Source organism: Arvicola amphibius, chromosome 7, assembly GCF_903992535.2.
Source record: "Arvicola amphibius chromosome 7, mArvAmp1.2, whole genome shotgun sequence".
NCBI lineage: Eukaryota > Metazoa > Chordata > Mammalia > Rodentia > Cricetidae > Arvicola > Arvicola amphibius.
The window spans coordinates 20417718-20436081 of NC_052053.1; the positions used below are offsets into that span (position 1 = coordinate 20417718).

General features: G+C 38.6%; 1 protein-coding gene across 3 annotated transcripts in view; it reads left to right on the plus strand.

Moving 5' to 3' along the window:
- Positions 1–18364, plus strand: part of Kcnh7 (potassium voltage-gated channel subfamily H member 7) — a 426118-nt gene that overhangs the window by 252067 nt on the left and 155687 nt on the right. The window contains exon 1 of one of the 3 annotated variants that reach the window (XM_038335739.1): positions 13177–13192. The exons of the other annotated variants lie outside the window; for them this stretch is intronic. The gene's annotated coding sequence lies outside the window, so the exon portion shown is untranslated. Of the gene's footprint in view, positions 1–13176; positions 13193–18364 lie in introns of those variants that run through there. 3 annotated transcript variants of the gene reach the window in all.

Consider the following 18364-nt stretch of genomic DNA (forward strand, 5'->3'; position numbering starts at 1 on the left):
CCCCCAGAGCTGCAAGTTATTAAATTTATAGTTCTTGAAAACAGTAAATTGCGGTAATTTGTTTTATCAGCAACAGTAAGCATTTCGTCCCCAGTGTGCCGTGCTGTAATCAAGAATTCCATAGCTCGTTTCTCTGTACTAGATCTTGGTAGAAAATAGAAAGCGATGGTCTGAAAACATTTTTCTTGCATCTACTTAACACTGAAATTTTGTTTCATCTTTTTTTTTTGAAATCTTCATTCTTCCTCACTTGCCTACATGATTCCACATCAGCTTCCATTTCAATTGTTTCCTACCAAAAATGGCACAAGACTTGCAGAAAATCGTATACATAGACATATACATATGCATATACATATATTTTTATGTATTAGTTATTTTTCTATTGCTATGATTACACATCATGACCACGACAACTTATAGATAAAAGTGTATTTGGGACTTAGAGCATTAGGGCCCATGGTGGCAGGGATAGCAGCTGGCAGACATGGTGGCTGGGGGCTGAAAACTGACAGCTCACATCTCAGACTACAACCAGGACAGAGAGAGAACTAACTGGGAATGTCATGAAGCTTTTGAAACTTCAAAGCCTCACTTCTGTGATACATTCCTCCCATAAGGCTCCATCACCAAAACCTTCTCAAACAGTGCCAATGACTGAGGACCAAGAAGTCAAATGCCTGAATCTTATGGAGGACATTTCATTCAAATCTCCACATTTTTGGTTATTTTTCTGGGGTAATGAATTTGATATACATATACATGTATAGATAAGTCAGACACTAAACAGCTTGTTACTTGAAGCTATGATCCCCAAGGTAGGAGTGAGCAATATTCCTTGAGAATCACAAATAGAGTGTAAGTAGGCCAGCAAGATGACTCAGTATATAAATGCACTTGAAAACAAGCCTGACGACCTGAGTTCCAGCTCCCAGCTCCACATAGCGGAAAGAGAAAACTATAAGTTGTCCTGGGGCTTCCACATACATGACGTGACACATGCACAAGCACACACCACACACACACACACACACACACACACACACATAAATAAAAATGAACTTAGAAGTAAGTCAAAATTGTCTAGAGTAAATTTTCACCTATATTACTCAAGAGGATAGAATTATGGCTTGTATTCTTGGAAGGGCTTGAGGCTTCAGACCAAAGCTCAGAAGACAATCTTAGAGATGCACATTGAAGAAAGGCTGGGCTCTCAACTTAGTCAAATTCATCCCTGGTGAAAAGAAAAAGTCGAGTCAGAAACACCCAACACATTGCTCTGGTTTTAGCAAGCAATGCTCACATTCTCCCGAAGGCATGGAGAAGGAAAGGGTGAAGAGAGATCAGAAATATTTCAATGATATTCTAACTTTTAGGTAGGTAAAGAGATCTCAGAAAGGAAATGTGTCTACTCTGTGGTCATTTCAATTTTTAATTTTTATAACTTCTATTCAATTTCTCATATGTAGGATGAATTTGAAAATGTATTTTTAAAAATAATATCCTGCTATTCGTGTTAGTTTCTCACTTGGTGACCTTGTCTCTTACTCAAGAATTTCTTGGTAATAGTTAGAGCTCTTCGTGGTATTGGGGGAAATAATCTTTTCCCCCAAGATCTTTTGCTTGTAGTTGGTTTCCAACCAGAATATCTGCTTCCTTTTGGTCTTCTGAACAGTTCTATGCTAAGTCAGTGTCTAAAGGGAACAATGAAAATGTCCCATGTAGCTTTTTAATGAATCATAACTGCTGAATAAGTCTCATCCATCATTTTGCAAATATCACCTGGATTAATGTTTCCTGAAGTGTCTTCTGCCCACACTGAAGCTGCTTCTATCAATCATTGTAACTGAATCTCCCCGTAGTGTGTTCCCCACAGATCAAATTTTATGTGCAAGCAAAATATAATCTTACCTTTCAGGCGTCTACATTTTAAAGCATTTTTTCTTTTTTATGTGTAAGTGTGTATTCATGTTTACTTGCGTGTGCTTGTGTGTGTGTGCTTGTGTGAACACACACAATAGAGAGAGAAAGAGAGACTTGCACATGGAAGTCCCAGGTTAATCTTAGAATTAAGATTAATCTTAGAAAGCTTGCTAGATCGCTCCTCCACTTTATTGAAGTCAAGGTCTCTCAGTCAAAAATGAGTTCACCAGCATGACTAGTCACACCAGCCAACTTGCTCTGGATATTCCTGTCTTTGCTTACCAAGGCTGGAATTACAGGTGGGCGGGCAAACATGCCTACCTAACCTTTACATGGGCTCTGGGGTTATGAACTATTCTTCTCATTTTCGTGCAAGTGCTTTAGGCCCTGAGTTATCTCCCCTCCACCTCACTTGAATCTCAGAAAAGATAATTTTTGAAAGAGTTTTACTGAGTATTAATTTTCATAGCCACGTGGTGGCATTCAGTGCAACAACAGCTTTGAAAACGCCTATGTACTAGCTCAGAGATTTGGCGGTCTGCAGTTTGGAAATAGTGTTCTTGGTTCGTTGTTTGGGGTTCTACAAGGTAAAAACCCACGTGGAAAGCTGCAATTCTCATCTGGGCTCGCATGTGCTTTCTTAAAACTGCACTGGTTGACTGTAGACATCACCTCCTTTGATTGCAGATTGGAATCTCCAGGGTCCCTGTCACTGTTCACAAAAACCACATCTAGTTTTTGGATCTTCCCTTTTCATTCACAAGTTCTCACATAGATGTCTGATTTCTCCCAAACTAGCAAGCAAACATTTTATTTCCTATCCTCTAACCAGCCGTTGAGAAATCTCAGCTTTGAAAAGTTTCAATTAGATTAAAAACTTTTAAATAATGGCCCTCTAGTGTTCTTTCATTAGCATTGCTATTGTCTGTTTGCCTATTGTTTGTTTTCAGAAAGGATTACCCTTCATACCCCACAATGGCCTTAAACCCCATATCTTTCTACCTCAGCATCGGAAATATTTAGATTATAGATGAGAAGCGCCACACCCAGCTGATAATCTTTTGCTTAAAGTTAACACTCCACCTTATAACTGGAATAATCATAGGAATCTTAATTGTATAATATTCATAATTTTGACATATGCTGTGTGGAATACCAAGAACTTAAGATATGAAGGGCACTATAGAATTCTACATGGAAAATATTGTGAATTTCTAGTGAGAGAAAACCCTGTTTATACCAATTATTGTCCATTATTTTTTAATTGAAGTCCTTTATCTTTCCAAACACTATGTTCATTGAATTCATTCATTGTGATGGAATGTTTAAAGCCCTCTAAAACCCATCAGAAGTATTTGCAAATTTTTTAAAAGTCTAAGTAAATTAGGGCAATCATCTGGGTACTAAGAACGAGGCAGATGTCGGCAAGTGTCTGGTTTCTACTTCCAAACTGATAGCAGACTACAGCAGATTAGCAGAGTGGATAGGGGCCCCTTCTACTAGCTTCCTCCAGAAAATGGCAGCAGTAATTCCTTCCCTTGGAAAACTAAGAGGCCCAGAATGGTTTAATAACAGTTGTCGTCAAAGTCCTGGGTTCTGGCTTTTTTTTTTTAAATCTATTTGGATTTTATTTAATTATAATCACCTCCAATACACAAAAGAGACCAGATTTTACCTTACAGGAAAAAAATATGTGTATATCACCTTTTCACCAACAAATGGTTTTTTAGCAGCCTCAGAATTTATTTCTGTTGCCAGTCACTAGCTGGTCTGAGCTGTTGTTCTCTTAAGTGCTTATTATAGAAATCACATGGGCCAGCACATTGATCAGTAGAATAATAAATTACAGACTTAGGGCACTAGCACCAAACTTGGTGCACTTTAAAAATTGATTATGGGGAGAGATTTATTTTTACTGTTTTGTGCAAGCAATTAATGTGATCTACTTTCCCATTTTATGGTTTTTAGGCTCTTCCATGTCTAATACAATGTTTGTAGCTGGCTTTCTCCTGATACTGAGCACACTTTCGGTGACCCAACATTGTTCACTGCCTGTTTTTCTTTTAATGATTCCAAAAATAACTTATCATTTTAATTCATGACTTAGAAACTATTTCCTGTAGCTTCGAATTATTAGTTTTGGTTTTCTACTTCACAATGACTTTCAATACTTACTCATTTCTTTACCAGCATTTACTATTTCTTTGCCTTTGGAAATGCTTTAATTTTTGTTGTTTTTGTTTTTTTTTTTTTTTTTTTTTTTGGTCTTGTTTTGTTTTTTCCTTCATTCACTTGTATTAGCATCTCCACTCTATCATGCAAGATTTATGGTCAACTTCTTTTCTCAGAAATCCAGTGTGATGGTTTTAAAATAGTGCAGGATTTCCCACCAGGGTTGGTAATGGGCAGTTTCTGAATAATTTAAGTCTTGTCAGTGCTGAAGTTGCTTTTCCTTCTGCTTTTGTCACTGAGTGCTCGCATTCTGATGGATACCTTCCGAGTTCCCCTCGCTTTCATTAGGATGTCGAATGTGCTCCTGGAAAATTGCTGCCTGGTAATTCGCTGTTCTTCTGAACACTGCACTGAACTAAAACTTCCTCTTGAAGTTCTAAAGGAGGCTTAATCTTAGAAGGTCATTTATCAAATCTAAAATTCTGGTACTGGCATTTGTCTGATTCAAATTCTTCATGGACAGAGGTGGGGATGCGTCATTACTACTCAGGAGTGCTTTTGCCTTTAATAACATACCCATCTAACTGAGTCTCATTACCAGAGTATGTTTCTCTAGATTTACTTTTTAAATATATTGTACTTGCTTACCAAGATTCCATGTCTTTGATTTGTCTGGTATTGTTTTCATCTTGTATGAATCAAGATTTAAAAAAAATTAAACATTAAAATTGGGACATTAGAGCTTTCATAAAAACATAATTTATAAACACATGGATACGTTTAGGGAAGCAAAAGATAACTCAAGGAGAACTCTAGAAAAGACGAGCAGTGGGAATGGTTGATATGCTGAGCACTGTACGGTGAGTTTTTGTGCAAGATAGAATTAGAACATAGTAACACCACAGGGCTGAAATCTTAGAAATAAACAGCCTAACCATTTTCTTCCTCCCTCCCTCTCCCTGTTTCTTTCTTACAACCACCACTGCCTACAAACCAAGGGGAGAGTGGTGGGGTGTGGAAGGTTAACCTCAGAAGCATGCTGTGCCCTTTATCAGCAGGAGGAGAAGGATGGAAGACAGTCTGCAAGGACAAATGGATGAAGTCCTGCAGGATGACATCAGCATTACATCTCAGTTCCTTCTTTCAAATCACAGCGTAAGAATAGCTTAGGACACCAATCAATTAATTTTCCTGAAGCCCAGACTCTGAAGAAACACTCAGTATCCTCATAGTCTGCCATGTGCTCCATACCATCTTAACTTATAAAATTTGTTTGGAAATATTCTTACATTAAAATACAATTTGGTTTCCCTTCCTTGGGATCCTCACACAAAACTCACAGGATGAAACGTCATACCATCTTAACCACAGTTCCAAGAGGAATAAGAATTTAAAAATTTATATATATATATATATATATATATATATATATGAACACAGTGTGATGGCACTCACCTATAATCCAAGCCCTCAGACTGCTAAAGCAGAAAGTTTATCAAATTCAAGGCCAACCTGAGCTATGTACCAAGGTTCTGCCAGCAAGAGAAATTGAAGAGGAGAGAATATTAATGAAATTAAATTCAATCAAACTTTGAATATGAATATGATCAATGATATGAAATTATCAAAGACTTAATAAAAAACTTAGTCAAAAGAATTTCTTGTCAAGCTGGGCATGGTGATGCATACTTTTAATCACAGCATTCGGGAGGCAGAGGCAGGCAAATCACGGAGTTCCAGGCCAGCCTGGTCTACACAGTGAGTTCCAGTATAGCCAGAGCTCCACAGAGAATTTCTGTCTTGAAAGAAAACAAACCAAAACAAAATAACAAAAAAAATTATGCCATCTGACATTTTAGAGCAAGACACTACCATGTCTTTCTAGTGTTGTTATTAAATGACCAAATTCTGTCACATCCCTTTGTTTTTATAAGCACTGATACTATAATAGTATATCTGTTCTTTGTTCCTAAGAGTTTACAGTAACAGAGAGAAAGGAATGTAGGAAATCAGTCCCTTTCATCTTAAATCTTTAATTTCTCTTCTCAAATGTAATTTATTATAGGTCAGCCTTGCTACGCTTTCATACCCATTCCAGTCTCACCTGCTCATTCTTTTATTTTTCTGTTCTGTATTATTTGAGATATAATAAAAGTCTCCACTAAAATAAAAAGCTCTTTAAAAAGTTTACCTAAGTGTCTGAAATCTCCATCATTAGAGACACATTTTATTTCCAGAAAGTTCTTACTAAATGAGTTAGATTATGTACAGAAAATCACACATTGACAATCAGCTTCAGAAACATCAGATGAAAAAGGCCATTCATGCCCAGATATACAGTTTAGTTTAAAACAGCAAAAGGCTTGAATTTTACATGATGCAGTTCGGTCTAAGGATTATATTCACATATTCCTTGTTATGAGTAAACATCAGAGAGACACAGAAATTCCTGATCCAAAAAAAAGGGAGGGAGGGAGGGAGGGAGGGAGGGAGGGAGGGAGGGAGGGAGGAATCTACCCAGAGCTGAGAAGTACCCTCTTATCTGAACACAATCCTTCTGTGCCTTCTGAGGTCAGCAAGCTTTTAAGCAGTATTTGATGACTGCACACACCAATGGATTTGTAGAGTTAAACACTCTGGAGAAGTTGAAAACAACAGGCAAGGTCTAGAAAGTCAACAGTGAAGCTGTAGGGTGGCTGCCTAGGAAACACAAGTGTTTTCTCTCTAACTCACCTCACTAGCAACAGAACACACAATTATTATTTTCTGACTTTTCTCTTTTGGTTTTAACATACATTTTTTACTGTACAAGGTGATACTATAATCTTTCTAGTGATGTTGGACAATTTAGTTAGCACAGTATCACCCCATGAATTTGGTTCTATTACTGTTTCCATTTATAAATGAGGATAAACTTCTAGAGCCCCTAAGTAATTTACCCCAAGATTAAACACTGATAAGTGAGAGACCCAGAAGTTAACCCTTGGGGAGCTTTAGCTTGTCATCTACACTACCGCCTCTAGGGATGTAGGGGATAAACACTACCACTCAGAGAAGTGAGTCACATCATGTCATCCTGCAGCTTCTCCACAGTCTCGGTGAACAGCTGGACCACAGTGGTCAGTCTCCTGTCAATCTACAGGATGATAGGCTGCACAATAAATACAGATACAAACTAGACACGAAGCAGCATTAAATGTGGTCCCCTTCCTTTGCTGCCTTGGAAACACACATCCAGGGCAAGATGAAGCAGTGTAACGTAACCGCTGCCAGCAGTCGTCTGCTGCGGGCACATGCTGCATACATCCTTAGGGAACAGGGACATCTGCAGCACCCACATGCCCCAAGGCCTGGTGTCAAAGCCTGAGGGGGAAGGGGTGATTCTCAACAAGGTTAGTCATGCAGAACACCCATAACAGGAATTTCACCACAATTCTCTCACATGTGTTTATCTTCTTACTGCTACTCAGTAAAAACTGTGTAGGCATATAAGGGAAGTTTAGACTCTAACTTACTTCTAGTTTAAACAGGGTAGGATATTTTATTGGCTTATTTGAAAACACGAGAAGGTCAAAGTACAAAATAAAACAATTATTAACACTTCAATGTTGTTTTTTTTTTATTTTTCTCCTTTTATTACATTTGTTCCTAACATACCTAAGGACCTTAATGATAACCCAAGTATGATCTTCTCCCCTTGCTGGGGACTCTCAGCTGAGGCCAGAGGTTGTCAGTGATGTGTTTGCTATTTTTCAATATACTCCTTTGCAGTAAGGGATAAAGAAGAGAATCCCAAGGATGTGTGCTGGAACAGAGCTGCAGGGAAATATGGAGCCTTGAGAGACTTAGGCCACACCCAGCACCCATGAGGAGGCCGGAAGGAGCCTCATTGTGCTGTGAAATACGTCAGCGTGAGTCGACCCTTGCTTATAAAATCTGGACTCTCCCACAGAACTGCGTACTTCAGGGGATTTCCTTATTCTTCTCGTGCCTGAAGTTTCTTGAAGGAATGGGATTGTTTCATAGACTTGGTTAGGGTTCTTATGAGGATTCCATGTGTCGTGTTAAAATAAACAAACAAACAAACAAACAAATAAATACATAAATAAATACATGAATAAATAAATAATTACATGAATAAAGAAAGAAAGAGAGAGAGAGAGAGAGAGAGAGAGAAAGAAAGAAAGAAAGAAAGAAAGAAAGAAAGAAAGAAAGAAAGAAAGAAAGAAAGGAAGGAAGGAAGAAATAGTTTGTGTAACTAGTAGGGAGCAAATACTTGACAAAAGCAGCCATTATCAAAAGGAGAAATACCTGTCATGGGTCAATTCAATTAGCTGTCTGGAATCATTGCCTCTCTAGAACCAAATGGATAAAATTAAAATGGGATACTCTCCAGTTAGAAAGTGCCTTTTTACTCCCAGGTAGCAGGAGAAAGGAATTCTGCCTATACTGAACCACTACAGATGAGAGATGTGTGAAAGATAAAGGAGAGGAAATAGGGCTTGGAAATCTCTACCTTCATTTACTCAAACCATGCACTTTGTCCCAGGTCACCATAATTTTTCACTGCTTATGCTTTTTCTCGGCCAGAAACATCTCCCCTCCAAATTTCTCCCTGGGGTCATAGTTGAGGATGCAGTCTGAATGATGTTTTCTGTGTGAGCTTCCCTTATCGCTAAGAGGAATTACATGCCTGTCTCAGATACTTAATTCTAAGAAGTGAGGTTTTTTTTAAAAAAAAAAAAAAGGAACCCCTGTTTTTAGGCAAATGCATTATTTCTAGCCATATCCACAGTTAAACCCATGTATTTGATCATGTTTGTAGCACTTCCAATTTGTAAAGCAGTAGTTAATAAACTGTAGGCAACTACTGCGTAGGTACTTGCTAAATTTGGCGACATTAAATGCATATTTACACATTCTAAGAGATGCTAGCATTATTTTGTTACTTTGGTCTCTGTTCTAATGTTGCAAGCACAAGAGAACAAAGCACAAATGCAAAGCAGAATAGTCTTTCAATAATCACAAAAACTCAATGGACAGAGCTGGCCATGTAAGATCAGTTGGCAATCACATATGTAGAGTGGGTGCATGACCCCTGGATCTTGCTTATATTCTGGCCATGATAACCTGTGTACATTCTGTGATGTGTGCCTTTGCTTATATTCTTAGTCAGTTCAGATTTAAAGCAACCTGACTTAACAAATGGCAGTTTGGTATTTTGGCCAGAGGAATGTTCTTTGTCTAAAGTAGTTTTAATTAAAGAAATATTTATCTAAGTAGAAAAAAGCACATAACATTTAAGAAGTCATCACAAACATGCCCTAAATTTTCTCATCATAAATATAGGCTGGGCATTGCAGAAGAATGAAAATAGCATTGAGCATCAGTCCCAGCTTGTTCCCACACTTGTATTATATACTATACTGGCAATGTATAAAACGTCCAGATGAAATGGAGACAAAGTACATGGTAATATGAATAGCTCATCCTAAAAGATAATCTTAACTGTGTCAATGAGAGAAAATAAGATGTTTTCTTTCTATTTCAACCATCAAATCATTTATCCTGGACTGATCACTAATGATATAAATTAAGATTTTTCAATAATCAGATTTGCAAGTTGATTATTAAAGAGAGCCTAACACCTGAACTTAAGTCTTGGTAGAAGATTTATCAGCGTCTAGGAGTGATTCAACAAACAATTATAAATTCCCATAGACTCAGCCCTGAAAAAGAGGAGGAAATGACACCTGATTAAACACAATGAAAGACATTTCTTTACATAGTTTATGGCTAGTTCGTGTAATTTCTAATGGATTCTTGAATTAGCGCTTTCATAGGATAAAACTTGATCCCTGTGGTGAGATACAAATTGGGCATAGGATGTAAAAAGGCTATACTATAAACTTAAAGCAAGCTAATGAGAAATCACTGGTGCTATATACATCTAATATGGTGCGATCTAACGTGACAATATGATTTAAGTGGATTTTTGAGAGCTTGGACAAGAATCATTACCAAGCAAAATATATCAAACAGGTGCAGAGCATTTGGCATCATCCATCCTTTCCTGACCCAGTGTTTTGCTCTCCATAGATTGCTCTCTTCCAAGAGCACCTTAATGATCTATGATATTTACTTGCTTCCCTGTCAAAGGCTGTATGTGAGAAAGAGGGCATTACACAATTTAATATTTTCCAATGACACTGAGGACAGCTAGACTTTAACCACAAATTTATCTAAGTCAGAATTTGAGGGCTAAGGATGTAGTTCAAGCTTAGAGTCCTGGCCCAGTATTTGTGAGACACAGAAATAGAGCCACAACAACATTTCACAAAAGGAGAGAGGAAAAGAGAGAAGGGGAGGGGGAGAGGGATAGGGAGAGGGAGAGAGAGAGAGAGGTTGCCTTGTTAGAATGTATCTAAGCCTGTAAACTTCTAAATCTCTAATATAAATAATGGATTTCAAGCCTCTACTATAGAAGGACGCTTGCTATACACTGGTTACAGAAATCTCTTCCTAGAATCATCTCCACATCTTTGGAAGACACAGATGCAGGAGAGAGAATGAAGCAGGTGGTGTTTGGCTCTTCCTGAAGAAAGGTGAACAAACATCTATTCAGATAGGATACCAATGTCAGACCAGAGAAAAGATTCCACCTGAGTCTAGATTAATGAGCCAGTGAGTTTCCTGGGGTTACATCAAAGCATAGGAGTGAGGAGTACACAAGGACTGCGCATCATTGAAAAAGGCTGCCTCAGCATGAGCAAAAACTCAAGAATGCTGCCTCTCTGAAGCTCCCCACAGGATCAGGACTCACAGGCAGCCACTCTCCCAGTTCTTACTCCTAGACTATCCTTGGGGAGGAATCTTATGAATTTTGTAATTTTTAGGAACTTCCTTAACCTCTGAGTTTTATTTCCTGTGGTTTACAAGCCTTCTTTCTCCTTCCAGGTTTCATATATTTTATTCCAAAAGAGAATGTTTCAATTCCAGGGATGTCAATTCTCAATTCCCAGTCATGTCAGAATTCAAACCTCTGATTCTATTGCTTACTTGAAAGACTTCTCTGTGGTGGTAGCTATGGAAGGATACAGGCATCAGGCTAGAACATGCTTATTCCTAAAAGGCCCCAAGGCAGAACCATTTGACCTCCAAGAAAAAAAAGCTTGGAACCTAATCTATCTAATCCAAGGACATTGTAAAAACATGAAAGCCTGAGAAAAGATGTGAAAGGGTTTAATTTTCAGCAAAGTGCTACAAAAGATAAAAATCTTTTTGTGTACACCTGATTTGAAAATCCTGGAATTTGGAGTCTTACTATAACAAAGAACTCAGGAGAACAGCATTTTGCCCAAGTTGTCATAAGGGACAAAGTGTCTCAATATCACAAGAGAAGAAAACGATATGCATAGCTGCCTTCATATTTGGGATGATGGCAAATGACAGCATTGTCTGTTATTATGTTTTCCTGAGGCTGTAATGATATGAAAGCTTTCAAATCCATCAGTACAGTGTCTGGAACACAATAAATATTAGAAATTAACATGAGCATCCCACCTAAAATGTGCTTTCAAGTGTTAACCAAAGTGTTTCTAAAAATTCAAAATAATTCACATGTTGCTATTGCATATCAAAATGTTAAAAGTATGTTCTTGTAGTCACCTAATATAGTGTGTGCATTCGGGGACAATTTACAAAGACAGGAAGAATCTAAGAACTAAAGCAGGCTCTCATCACTACAAAGTGAAAGGCCCTGCCTTGGACATTAGCTGATGGAAGGTCCATCTTCTGGGAAGTTGGCACCCTCATCTAATAGCTCTCTAATGCACCTGCTCAGCAAAGCTAAGGGATTGAGTTGATAAGTTCGTATCTGAAATTCCTTAGGAAATAAATGTCTCCAATGCACCAGTGAACCTTTGGAAGATGCTTATTTACTATTTTCAACTGAGGAAATTACTTCTCCATGTCAGTTAATAACAAAAGAATCCCTTTATATTTCACTTCTCATATGCCAACTCCTTGCTGAGTGCTTTGAATGCGTGATCTCATTTTGTCTTACCAATAACATTGTGCATATTCCACTGTCTCTTTCATTGCCCTCTACAGATGGGCAGTGCAATTCTTGGAGGCATTTACTAATAGACCTGTGTAAGGTCCTTTGGCAAATGACAAGAGTCAGATAAATGGTAGTTTTACATGTATACAGAGCTACAATGTCAAATATCGTACAACCTTGTCATTTTGAGTATTTAAAATTACTTAAGACATAATTAAGCACAAATTATTTTTCTCATATATGAGACATTTATCACATAGCAGAACATGAATGTTATATAACCAATCTTATATAACATAGACAAATATTCCATATGTTTTAAAGCTGGCAGGCAATGAATAGGTAATATTTATTTAGAAAGGTCTGGAAGAACAATTGTAGTTCCTTGTTACTCTAGTAGGGATATAGACTATCTATATTTGGTCATGATTGCACCCATTTAATTATGTTGGGGAACAAATATATTTATTATGTTAAGGAGCTTTTCTTAAAGCAAAGGTATCACTGGACACACTGACTTTTTGGGTGCATTTTTATTTATAATGCACCTACAAAAAGCATTTTTATTAACTCATGTGAGTTCCTCCTGTTTGTTTTCTGCATGCTCTTTTAGAGTTAGCAAGGTGGTTGGGAAAATAAGAAAAATGGCCACCAGTCTACTGATAGCTCCATACCTCCCACAGCAGTCAAGTCAGACTCAATCAATCAGAGCAAACATACTGTATTGCTCACTTGAACTGACTGCTTCATTTATTTTTGTTGCTATGATGTTGGGTAAGAGTTATTTAATGGCCTTTCTAAATGTACCTCTGTCTCTTTAATCAAATATATAGCTCCTACATCTTTGAACTTATGTTTTCTCTGTGGCATCACTAATAGCTACAGCAGCCTGTGTTGAAGTTCCCTGTACAGTGAAGAATTTCTTCATGAGATGCTCCCCTCCTCAGAACAACTTGTCACTTCCATAACACCAACAGACTACATTTCTAAAACACCAAGACAGGATCTCCCACAACCCTCCTTCATCTTTTCCGGGTAATAACATTATTCTAGCATGCGGTTAGTCAGTGTAGACTTAATAAGCACAATAACCCTTTACTCCTTTCTGATTCTGTAAGCAACCTTAATTAAACGTACACGGTCCCCAAAAGAAAAATAGAAAGAAGACATGAAAATAGAAAGAGGAGGTGACTGATTAAAATCCGCTGTGCACTTGTAGAAAAATGTCAAAAACTTCACACGGTCAGACCTTTATTGCACTAATATGCCAGAGTCATCATTTTTCCTCTCTATTCCCGCAGTGGGTTCACAGTGTCAGCCCAAGTCATTACAGTGTACCCCATCTTCATCTGTTTCAGCCACAATGTCACCTCCCTGGCTTCCCCAGGTTGAGGTTATTCTATACATGCTGCTAAAACAAAATAGCAGAGATCTGTACTTACATAATAGAATCTTCCCCTTACTGGTCACAAAGCTGGCAGTTTGGGGTTGCAAATGCTTACACTTTATTATGCCCTTAAATATTCTTCTATGCCAGGGGCACCCCTGGCTCTCTCTGTATTTATGAGGGAGTTCACTGAACTAGAATTCCACTTATAACCATATATTACTCCTTGGAAGGACTAGCTCCAAATAGTCACACCATGGCCTCAGTACAGCACACAGATTCTGAAGGGACACAGTTCAGTCTACGGTGGGGCTTCTATATGTGTTGTTGACCTTTACCTGCCCTTTCTCCTTAATGCTCACTTATTTCCCTACTTCTTTACTGAGATGTGCTTTCTTCAGCAAGGTCTTTCCCACTGAGTAAAAAGCTGTAACTTTCTCCTACCCATGGTCCTCACTGTCCATTTTCTTTGCTTTGATACGGCATGCTTCTCACCCCAGAGAGAGAGAAGGCAGAAGAAAAGCTCAGTAATATAGCAGGTCCAGAAGCAGATATCTCGTGTCTCCTGACTCCGGATCCTGTCTTAAAGCTACAGGCTACTGCCCACTTGGGTGCAAATGCTCCACTGTCCCACTCATGAATCCCCTTCTGTGGACAATTTTATGTGGACTATCTCACCATCAGGAAGAAGCAGGAGGAGCAACTATCAACTCAACAAATATTTATGGCACTCCCATGGTGTGTCCAGGCTTATGGGTGTGTCTGGAAGTGTTTACCCTACAAGGGGAACACTGCACTGCTCTATTCTTCTTCAGATGTTGTGTTGAATTCTGGAATGAATCATAATTAGGGATGGACAAAATATTGTTATGTGCAGTGCCAAATGATGTCACATAAACTCTCCAATCATTAATTTCTCCTATAAAATCAATAAGTTCTGTTCCAGTACTTCAACACGTGACCCTTTCCTTTGGGTCACAACTTGTACCATGGGGACATTGATATTGGGAGACAGTTCAAAATGGATTTGGGGATGCCTAAAATGTCCTGACGACAAAACCAAACATTTCTTCTCATAAAGGCTACATGAGAGCTGTCGATTAGGTTGCTTTAACTTTCAAGATTTTTAAAAATTCCCCAGATGGCGATAATCAATTAAGTCATTCTCAGTTCCAAAAGAAATTAGTGATTTTCACAAGTCTCCCTTTTGAAGTGTAAACGCTTGTAGTCTTTCACCTTTGAGTGGACATGCCAGGAGAGAGAGCAGTGGAACACTAAAGAGTTCATGAAAGAAGGAAAATGAGTGTTACAGACAGAAAGTCAAGCACCAATTTCATTTGTTTGTCACATTTTTCTACCTAATTCTATCATCAGTCATTAGTCACCAGATACTTTCTTCTCCTGTGGGAAGAGCAATCCCCTTTGATTTTCTAACATGTCTTTTTATTCAAAATTAACAGCCCTGCCTTTTAGATGAGGCCTTTTCCTTCCCTAGAGATTGCTGTGTTTTATTTTTATTCTAGAGCCAGCCTTTAATGACATTTTTTAATCTTCAAAGGCCTTCCAGTCTACTAAAGAGAAAGGTATAAAAGATCCCAAGTATTTGCTAAATTGATTAGTCCAGAAAAGAATATTCTCTATTTGGTGTCCCAAAGATAAACATTGTGATTCCATCTCTAAGAATGGTAGAAGGTTAGAGGAAAATGCATACAGAGTTTGAGCAGTGAGTTTGAGGTAATAGTCAGGGTTCTCTAGAGGAGCAAAACTATACATCTATAGCAATACCTATATGTATTATTAGATGTTTTAGAGTGACTGTCTGTGATTCAGATAGTCTAGCAATGAATGTCTACCAGTGAGAAGTCCAAGTATCCAGTAATCCAGTAATTGTTCAGTCCACGAAGTGGGATATCTCAGCTAGGTCTTCAGTATATGCTGGAATCCCCAAAAAAAAGAGGCTAGTGAAGGAATGGACTTGCTAAGGCAAGACAGGCAAAGAACAAGAACTTCCCAGTTCGATGCCCGTTAGATAGGTTGCCATGAGAAGGGGTGGCCTAGATTAAAGGTGGATCTTTCCGCTTCAAATCACTCAAGAAAATTCCCTCACAATTGGACCCAGACACTTGGGTTTTAGTTAATTCCAGATGCAGTCAAGTTGACAGCTAAAAATAGCTATCACCCTTGCCCTCTGAAGATCCGGCAACAATAGGCAGATAATAGCTCATAGCTAACGTTATTGAATTTTGCTTCTAAGTGTTCTCTGTGTGCCCAGAAACTGTTGTATACTGTGAAGTTTGCAATGTGATGAAAATGCTGTTTATTTTGTCTGTCATCATCCCATGAACTTTACTCACAGGGGATAATCAAGTACTATTTGGGTAGGGGTTTGACAAGCATGTCGTTTTATGAATCGCTTTCAGCCGTTGGACTTCTGTTGACTTTTTATTGTACAAACAGATCTAAAGATACAACATCTGACCTTCATTAAACAGTCAATGGTGTGCCTTGAGTAGCTCCCAGTAAGCTGGTTTCTATTGGCTCCCCTTGGAGTATAAAGTAAGAGGGAGGAAAGGTTGTATAGGACAGCAGTTGTCACTTGGCTGGCTTGTTGGCCTTCTGTGGGATTAGCAGATGTTCAGAGTTGATATGGCCTTTCCCAGACAGAAGGATGTGCTCTTCAGAGGCTATGCTGACCTTACCTCTGGTTAGCTGCCTATTCCTGCATGTTTTCCTCCCAGTTCAGATGGTCCTTATTGTCTAGGGACTTGCCTCCTACCGCTTCTTCTGGAGTCCACTCATCTTTAGCTCCATGAAGTTCTTAGAGTAGTGCATAGGTTCTTTTGAGTGGACATCACCCACACCACTGCCCTGCCCATACTCAACTGTGGTATGGCTGGCTCTGTGGAAGAAGAGACGTTGTAAATGCTTTGCCCACTATAACTGCAGAATTGGGGCCCCGTGCCCACAACCTGGCTACTGTGCATTTCATTATCTTTCAAACACTGGCCTCGACCTCAATTTAAGAAATATTTTTCATTAGAGAGTACACTTCAAGGGTCCTCGACCCACAAAAAATTTATATTTTATGGAGGACCTTAGATGTAAAGTTCCTGAGATGGGACACTCACAGTCAGCTTCCCCATTGAAATCTCTTCCTCAGTCCTCTCTATCACTCTCTTCCTTATCTCCAGGTGCTTTGTGTCCTTGGAATAACAGTTGGATGGCTTGTAAATCGGGAGAGAATTGGAGCTTAGTCTCATCATGGTTCTTGATGTACTGGCTAGGTTTTCCAACTAGCTACAAACTGAGAACCCTGGGAAGAAGGAACTCAGTTTAAAAAAAAATTGCCCTCTCCATTATGCCCTGTGGGTATGACTATAGGATGTTATCTTTGTTGCTAATTCAGGGAGAAGGGCCCAGGCCTCTCTAGGCAGGGTGTGATCACTGAACAGCATGTGCTGTGTGGTGTAAGGAGGTAGCTGAAAATGAGTCTGGAAGCAAGCCAGTAAACAGCATTCCGCTAGGGACTCTGCTTTATTCAGTCCCTGCTTTGTGTTCCTACTTGAATTATTCCCTGGCTTCCCTCCGTGATGGACTGTAATATACAAGTGTAAGCTAAAATAAAATCTCTTCTTCCCAACTTGTTTTTGGTCATGCTGTTTATCACAGCAATAGAAATCAAATGAGAATAGACTTGACCTATTAGAACATCATGTTAGCATGGTATAAAGAGTTCTATCCTAATCCCTGGTTGCACAGGTATTCACTCATTTGATTCCAAGAACAAGGACAGAAAAAAAATTATTTAGAGGATACAGATAAGTAAAGTATGAACTGAGCTGAGCCATTTGGTAGAGCTATCAGGTTGCTCAGAAAATAAAAGAGTGGAACAGGGGTCTCTGAGACACACATTCCAGCTCCAAAGCTAGCTCTCTTCAACAAGAGGAGCTGCTATGTTCTGGATAGGTATCGTGTGCAGAGGAAATCAGTAAACACTGAACAAGGCAAAACTAAGAATAATGTCTCAAAATATAATTAGACCTTTCTTGAGTTTAAGTAATTAAAGAGCTTAATGTGAACAAATTTGGATAGAGTTATTTTTTTTAAAAAAAAATTCAGTGTACTTTGTAGAAGTGTAGAAACATACAACCATTTCTCTATCAAGAAAATATAGCTTTAATGTCTTCTAGCTACTGATCTGTGCTAGAACTGTGTGGCATTCATCCATTAGTAGAACAATTCGAAAGAATCTTCTGTTGTCAGATGTAATTCCTGCAGTTCATTCACTCTTGAAGGCATCCAAGCAGCTTCATGGCCACAGTTCTATGAAATATTTCTTAAAGAATTGCATGTATGCTAATGTCTCGTGATGCCTGTTAGCAAGAGCTCATGGAGTCCTCCTAGGGAATAATTTTGGCTCTGAAGCCCTGATGGCTCACATCTTGATTCCCCTCCCACTTCATTGTGTGTTCCTCCATGATCACTATGTGTTTCTCCATGATCATTATGTATTCCTTCATGATCATTATGGGGTCTTGTTCATCCGTCCTCTGACTCTAAAGTGCCTCTGGAATAAGGCTACAAACTTTCTCTGTACCTATCTACCCCCAATGACTTCCAAATTCATAACTCTGGCTTAGACTAATACATAAACTCAACTTTACTGCTGCGCCTTGTGTTTATCATCGCCACTTAGATATCCAAGCAATTTCAGAGTTATCTTATTCAAACGCCTATGAATATACACAATCTTCAAGGCCACTTCTTGCCTCACTCTGTCTCAGTTTAAGAAACAGTAAGCCATTCTTCTTGCTCAACAC